Consider the following 9,023-nt stretch of genomic DNA (forward strand, 5'->3'; position numbering starts at 1 on the left):
GTGAGTTGCACAGGTGGGTTAAGTTTAAAAGCATGAGAACTTGTGCCGTAGGGCTATTCAATCGAATCTGTTGACTTCGGTAGACTGTATTGTGTTTTCAGATACCTGTATTACGTAACCGGCGGCAGTACGAACAGCTGACGGAGTTTGATAGGGGCCGTATAATAGGCAGGGGTGATTGTGTTCCGGTATTTTACCGAATTTCCGGTATTTTCAGACATATTTCCGGTATTTTTATGTCCGAAAATACCGGAATTATGTTTTTTTTTTGTTATGTTTTTATCTCCCTACCTCGGCAATTTTTTAAAATTATATAATACTCATCAATTATACCTGCAAGAGCCTTAAGATGGACACCTATCCCTTAAGATGGACAAATAAATGTCAAGATAATTTGTCTAACAGCAGCTCAAAAGTAACTTTGTAACCAATTAAAAATTTAATCACATGTACACACACTATTTTGACTCAGAACTATTTAATACTATGGCAAAGGTGCACTTAAGTAATAAGGGTCAAAGATTCCCCCCCCCCCCCGGTCTCGCTTTGAAACTTTCAGGTATTTTTTGATGAACTCACAATCACCCCTGTAATAGGCCTCAGAGAAGCAGGTTGGTCAAACAGGAGTATCAGCCCCCACCTCGGTCGGAGTGATATGGTAGTTGCTCGGTGTTGGCAACAGTGGATCACGGAAGGAAGAGTTTACGTCGAGGAGAATCAGAGCGTCCCAGGAACACAACTGAACGCGAGGATCGTGCAATCAGAAGAGCGACCACGTCAGCACCAACAACGTCGCTAGCATCGATTCAACGCCCCTTACCTCCTTCCAGGCACTGGTGGTATCAAGGGAAACCATTAGGAGAGGACTGGCCGAAGTTGGCTCGAGGAGCCGACGTCCATTAAGACGCTTGCTACTGACCCCACATCACGGGCAGTGCCGACTCGAGTTTTGCCGACCTCGGGCAGCTTGGAGTGTAACAGACTAGAGTCGCGTGATCTTCAGCGATGAATCCCGATTTAGTCTCGGTGCTGATGATCTCCGTACACGTGTGTGGAGGCGCACCGGCCAGCGCTCCGGTCCGGGATATGTTATCGAGCGGCATACAGCCATTTCATAAGGTGTGACAGTGTGGGGAGCAATTTGTTGGAATACACGATTACCTCTAGTTGTTCTCCAAGGCACTTTGACAGCTAGTAGATACGTGGACAGCATTTTAACGCCGAATTGTTCTGCCCATGCTATCAAGTCGTCCAGGTGCCATTTATCAGCAGGACAATGCTTGTCCACATACTGCGCAACTCTGTCAACATTGTCTTCATGGATATGACGTACTAACATGGCCTGCCAGGTCACCAGACCTTTCCAACTGCAGCCATCCCGGGATACAGGGGAATTAACGACACAGCTGCAAAGATGATGGCATGATCTTCCGCAGGGCGTCATAAATGACCTAACTGATTCTATACCACGTCGTGTTTCGGCTTGTATGGCTGCCAGAGGTGGCTTTACTACTTACTGATTTGTAACCTTTTGCATGCTGTAACTGCTTAATAAAATTATCTTTTATTCTGAATTTGTAATCATCTTCTTATCTCCTTATACACTACATGCCTGCCTAGTTTCGTGAGTGTAGCTCAATTTCTTCTAGGTGCATATATTTTTTTGCAACAGAGTGTATGACTTTTGCTGGGAAAGTAGGCCAAAAAGTAAAATAATTGATTGGGGGCCGAATCTCTGGTAAGTCAAATGTGACCGGGAGGGGAATTTATTTCTAACAGAATGAAGCCTAAGCGGGGTACTAGAGATATTAATAGAGATGAAGAGCAGCTTCATTCTACATCTTCATTTCTACATACGAAGCGATTTTTTGATATTACTCCCACCCTAAAACTGGAGACGAAGGGAAGGGGAGGGACAGAAAGGGGAACAATGAAAGGTCGAAAAGTCGCCCACCTGTTTTTAGATGCATCAATAGAGGGGTGATTCTCCAAAAACCTGACATTTTTCAATCACATTTGTTTCAAAAATAAGAATGCTGAAAAAATTCTGAAAAAAAAACATACTTACTGTTTGCTAGGAACTTATTAAGAGAAAAATAGAGGGAACTCACTAACTATGTTACACCCTCAAAACAGGGGTAAAATTTTCATACAGCCAGAGACTGACAAACAGCACAAACAAGCACGACTGACAAGAAGAGTTACAAAAAGAATTTCTTCCTGGGTTATCTAAAATGTAACTATAGTGATAAAGAAATAACTGAAGCCTAAATCAAAAAGTATGGTTCTTAAATAACAAAACAAAATCTATGTAAAAACTCCCTTAACGGACACCCCCAATTTCTTCGAGTACAAGTCCCATGTAGGTTTTTCCTTATTATTCACTCTGAAATAGCTTACACTTCGAATAACGGACATTCATTTCAACATAAGAACATTGATTGCTACCTTAAAACTGTCTTTAAGTTAGCCATACACAGTATGATAAAATTTACAAAAAGAAAAGTTACCTTCTCATTACCTGCGAATTGTTTTATGGTTCTGGGAATACAAATTGGCAATCTTAAATCTGTATCAAAACGTGATCCCATGACAAGCAAGCGAAATGAAATACTTTATTTTTGTTAGTAAAATCTAATACTGATGATGAAGATGACTAAATAGTTTCAGTTTTTCATAAGCAATAAGCCCTATGATTTTAGTTTAGCCTATAATAATGTTCTTTAGTTAATTATTTGTAATATTCTTATTTTTAATAAGTGTGTTAAGAGAAATAAAGCATTTAAATTTGGTTAAATATCTATTTTACTTTACTCCTTGGTATCACTTATCATGTGCGTAAACGTGCCCCTCGCGATGTGTAAACCTGCGCCGGTTCAACTTGGATTCCTTTTTTTTTTTTACGGTTGAAAATACAAACTGAACTGAATAGAGTAAGTGCTCCAGTAGTCAACCAGTCTCCAGTAGTCGGCCACAAGGACATAAAATATAAATAGTATGTGTATAACTCAAAATCGGACATCACGCATTCCCATCACCAATCCCCTATTATCATCCAATAACAGTTAAATTGTGGGTACTTTTTCTTAAGAAACAACGAGTCATTTTACTTTAAATGATGTGCACTTTAAATGATAGCATCCCAGTTTGCGATTCTGTTTATTTTTATCCGACTTCAAAAAAGGAGGTTATGATTTCATCTTGCGGCTATTCATGTATGTTTTCGTATTGCTCAAAGAATATTGGACCGGTTTGAAAAGTTCTTTTTTTGTTTGGAAGGGTATACTTTCCAGATCGTCCCATGTTAATTTTGTCTCGATCTGATGAGTGGTCTCGGAGAAATCTAAGAAACTTTAAATTTAATACGCGTTGTGACTACGTAGACCAGCTTTCGTTAGCTGCGTGATACGCCACAGGTGGTTTTGGCTTGAACGCTGCATTTTTTCGACGGATGAATCTTGTTTTAAACAATATTTAGTTCTCACTCATCAGGATATTTGATTTTCACGGCACCACCTGTTAATTTTAATTATAGTCTTATTAATGTATTTATTACTTATGTAGCAAATCAGTAAATTAATTGTATTTTGCTACGAAAATAGTTGAATTAATTAATTTAATATAAAAAAATTGCTGATAAATAACTTCGTTAAGTCATTAAAGTTTTTTTTTAATATTTCAGTTTTGAAATACATTTAATTCAAGGGCAATTGAAGACAGAAATCCCCCCCCCCCCCGGCCGATTAAATTTATATATTTTTTAAATATATCGTAACTAGTGTCTAATTTCTGAAGTTTGACAAGTACTCTAGATTTAATATTTCATGACGCCGTCAGTTTAATTTACAGTTACGGCAATTAGAGGTGGGCAACGTCGTTCTTTTTGATGATCCGTTCATTAGAGGACCGTTCATTCTAATGATCCGTTCATTTAACTCGTTCGTTTGAACGACTTTGTTCATTTAAAGAAAATATTAAAAATAAGATTTGAATTCTTATTTTTAATATTTTATTCTTTTTTAATATCATTTGAAAAAGATATTAAATTCAAGTGGTTTTTTGTTCAACATTTATTCAGTTCTCTCGCACATTGCAAGGAAAATGCGGCATATTTGCTGTTTGTCATTACGAGTTGCATATTTTACCGCTTGCTTTGAAAATGATGAAATAGAAGCCATGCCGAAGAAATTCCGCTTTTGAATACAATTTATTCAGGTAGAAGAATTATGAATGTGTTTTGGTTTCTCAGTAGCTTTTGATTCGAAACTCCGACTAAACTTAATGAAAATATTGCTTAGTGCGTGTGCGAGTCTGAACCATACTTAGTTAATATTCGATGTTTAGTTTCTTTACCGTTTGAGTGTGACGTACAGCTATTGCACTAACTCTTGTGGTCAGCTAAAAATGCACTAAGTGCGATCGTAATAAGTAAACTTTAAAATATTCTTGCTTTTAAAAATTAACTTTTGGGTAATAGTTAAAGGTAGTTATACTCGTTTCTTTTTCCTTTTTTTTTCTTCCAATATACGCATTTGCATTTTATTCTACAATTTTAGCGAAATAGAAGAAAATTCTTCAGCTTTCAAACGATTAATGTTTGCATTATATTCTTATCAACCAGCTAGGGTCCATAGACCTTTTCCAAGAGACAAATTAAATGTCCTTTATAAGTTTTTACTGAAAGAGACAGAGTTTCTATATGAAAAAGGATTTTCAATATATATTGTTACAAATTCTGTAAATATTAGTTATTTTTGTGATTAATTTGTCGTAATCTAGCTAAATTCGGCGTTTATTAAATTATCTTTCATCTAAAATAATTGTAGTAACGTAACCTGTAAATAGTTTCTTGTAATGAATATACAGCCCCTGTACATTCGGCTGAAGTATACGTCCCCTCATTCTGAATGATAAAATTTGTGAATGGAAAAGAAACAAAATAACGGTCTACGGTTTTCGGGAATCTTGTGGAATATTTGAGAGTTCTCTTTCGATGTTTATAAAAAGCCGTTACGCATGATAAAAAGTTGAGTTTCGATTGAGAATTTGCACTGAGAGTGTATTAGCTCTGTTTATTGCGAGGCATTTTGCTGTGTTGTTTTTCGTATTTGGAAGTAAATACGGGTGTAACCGTTGAGTTTACGGTGTTGATTGATATTTGCTTAATTGCTGATGATTAATTTAGCAGTTGTTACCGATCTTTCCTGTACATAGTGTAAATAAATTTCCTGTGTTTCCCTCAAGAAGTTTCTTCATTTCAAGAAAGTGGAAGTCGCACCGGATCCGTTACAATATATACAGAGATAAATACTGAAGCAACTTAAATGTAGAACCTAATGTAAGACTAAAACTCAGGTATTTGAGCCAAACTTCGAGCTTAACTTCTTTGCTACACAACTGTCCCGTTTAAGAGTTTTTTTCCAACAACTGAAGCTCAGAAAGAATAATCACAGGGTTTTTTTTTTGTAGATTTTTTTTTTTTGTATTCATTGTAGCCACATTTGTACCTCTGTATTTTGCTATCAGGTTTTCGTTCTTGTAATGAGTTGATGAGCACACAACATCAAACTGAATAAAATATTCAAAATTTTACTCTGTGTGTGTTTGTATTTTTTTTTACTTTCTTTTACAAAAAAGGAAATATTGTATTCGCGAAAAAAATTTCACTGAAAAATTGGCCTTAATTTCCATTCTGCTCACCAGCAAATTAATGTTGAGCTTATTTTTCAACCCGACCACACGTGGATATATGCCTAGGAACGTACAGACACCCGAAATATCCATTTTGACGATCCCCGAGTTAATTGCAACGAGTTTTCTCGTGACGTCTGTATGTACGTGTGTATGTATGTCGCATAACTCAAAAACGGAATGTCCTAGAAGGTTGAAATATGGTACTTAGACTCCTTGTGGGGTCTAGTTGTTCACCTCCTTTTTTGGTTGCATTCATTGAGATGCTCCAGAGGGGGTCTTGCCCCTTTTTGGGGGAAAATCATTGGTAATTTCAATGTTAACTCAAGTGTTGTTATAATTTGGCGGACACTTTGCGATATATCGCCAGTCTTTTGGTCGCCAAGTTTTGTTGCCAGCTTGGCGACAAATTTGGCGATTTTTAGAGACTACTGAATCACATTAAAACTGCCAATAATGAGAAAATGACATTGAATTGGAGTAGAGCCGCTATATAGACAGACCGACGCATCAGCTTAAGTTTAGCCATTTTGGATCGGATTTTACATTGTTGCGCTGCTACTACGGGGGGGTTACTACGGGGTTTCGCCAAATTTGCCGAAAATAGCCCTTTATTTAATAAACAATTAACGTGCCGCTAATAATCGCTCGCAGTGAACAATCACCAAACGCGATTACTCGCCAGAAAAGACAACCTCTCAAACACGCGCTCCGATCCGAATCGATTAGCCGAAAAGGCTAATCTTAAGCTGATGCGCCGGCTCGTATATATAGGGGCCTTAAATTGGAGTAAAAGGAAGTCATGTGATGCACACATCAGCTCGTTTTTTTTTTTTTTTTAACCCATTACTTACTACAGAAAGGGTTCGCCAACTTCTTTTGGATTTTGGATGGGGTTTGCGAGGAAAAAAAGGTTGGGAACTGCTTATATGGAAGACAAAAGGTTGGTCATAAAAGCATTAAAAAGTATTTTGAACGGCCTGCGAACAGCGTAAAAATTTTATTTTTCGAAACAGAGACAGTCTCATTGGAAATATAATTGAGACATTATTTTTAATTACAAATAGTTATTTAAAATCTTTTTACCGTTAATTTAAATCGTTTTTTAATCATTTTTACTTCCTTTTCCGAAAAAGGAAATATTGTATTCGCAAAAAAATTTTCACTCAGAAATCGGCCTTAATTTCCATCTTGCTCGCCCCGAATGAATATTGATTTTTTTTTCAACCTGACCACACGTGAACACATGCGTATAGACACCTGGAGAATCCATTTTGACGATCCACGAGTTAACTACAACGATTTTTATTGTGACGTTCGTATGTATGTGTGTATGTATCTCGCATAACTCAAGAACAGTATGTCCTAGAAAGTTGAAATTTGGTACGTAGACTCCAAGTGGGGTCTAGTTGTGCACCTTCTCTTTTGGTTGCATTCGGATGTACACCTTTTTGGGGTAAAATAATTGTTAATTTCAATGTAAACTCAAACGGTGCTATAATTTGGCAAACACTTGGCAATATATCGCCAAGCTTTTGGTCGTCAAGTTTTGTCGCCAACTTGGCGACAAATTTGGCAATTTTTTTTTTTAAATCTGGTTTCAATTTGGCCATATTTAGAGAGTTAACCATTGAATCGCATTAAAACTGCCAATATTGCGAAAATTTATCTGTATAAAATGTTTTCTTTGCTGCGGTTTGCAACAAACTTGGGGTGAAAATATTTAAATTGTTTCTTTGCTCACTGCGAATCTAGAAATTGGAGCAAAAGGAAGTCATGTGATGCACACATCAGCTCGTATGAAACTAATTTGGCAACAAAAAGGGTGAGAAGGATTTTAGCAGGTGCATGAGACAGGAAGTGAAATGTCGAAACATTTTGTTAGTCACAATAACAAGTTACACAGAATGTTACTAATGGATTCATTGGAAGATTGCAAATGAACGGCAACGTATAAAGGAAAATTAAGAATAAATCAGAATGTAAAAAGGTTCGAAATAAATATATTCTACTGCACTGAGAAAAAAGAAATTGAGATTAAGAGTAAAAAGTTTAAAGATTGTTTTTTTTTTAAATTCGATTTTATCACAAGTGCATTAATACAATGTTTCAAACTGCTCACCGTTCGAAACGAGCTGATGTGTGCATCACATGACTTGCTTTTACACCAATTTAATGTTATTTCCCTATTATTGCAATTTTAATGGGATTCTCTCTCTAACTCTCTAAATATCACCAACAATGGCTACATTGAAACCAGATTTAAAACTAAAATCGCCAAATTTGTCGCCAAGTTGGCAACAAAACTTGGCGACCAAAAGACTGGCGATATATTGCCAAGTGTCCACCAAATTATAACACCACTTAAGCTTGCATCGAAATTAACAATGATTTCCTCCCATAAGGTGCAAAAGACCCCTTTAGAAACACCCGAATGCAACCAAAAAAGAAGGTGCACAACTAGACCCCACTAGAAGTCTATGTACCAAATTTCAACTTCCTAGGACATTCCGTTCTTGAGTTATGTGACATACATACGTACATACAGACGTCACGAGAAAACTCGATGTAATTAACTCGGGAAACTTCAAAAAGGATTTTTGGGCTTCTATATGTTTTTAGGTACATATGTACGTGTGGTCGGGTCGAAAAGAAAACTCAACATTCATTTGGGGTTGAGCAAAATGGAAATTAAGGCCGATTTTTGAGTGAAATTTCTTTCGCGAATACAATACTTCCTTTTTTGTAAAAGGAAGTAAAAACGGTCGTTCATTTTCTAAGTGAACGAACGGATCCGTTCATTTTGAGGATTCGAACTTTTTGACCCGTTTGTTCATGAACGACGCATCCCTAATGGCAATACTAATTAACAGACTTCGTTGGTCCTTTTTTTGTACTATGCCCCCCAATTACTAGATAACGCCTGGACCAATTAGGAAAATTCTTTTTCTGTTTGAAACGGTATACTTCCCCCGGTCATCTAATGATCTTCACGTCCTTGTAGGAGGGATCTTGGAGAAATGGAGGGAACTCTTCAAACTTCATACTCTCGCTTTGTTGTCTGTAAATTCATAGCGTCTCAATTAGTGAAACGATTTTTATGGGGTTTTTTTGCTGGATGAATAGGAGAGATCTAACTTAGGTCCCAAACCTTTGCTTCATGATATTTGTTCTTTAGAAAACAATTAAGGCAAAAAACAATAAACTACATTTAATTTCAATATTAAACGATTAAATATAAAATCCATTGTTAAAGAAAGTGCTCATAAAACAAAGGTACTTTCTTTACTCAGTATTAAAGAATGTACCATAAAACATTAATATTAATCAGG

This window comes from Uloborus diversus, unplaced genomic scaffold (assembly GCF_026930045.1).
Source record: "Uloborus diversus isolate 005 unplaced genomic scaffold, Udiv.v.3.1 scaffold_17, whole genome shotgun sequence".
In the NCBI taxonomy this organism is placed as follows: Eukaryota; Metazoa; Arthropoda; class Arachnida; order Araneae; family Uloboridae; genus Uloborus; species Uloborus diversus.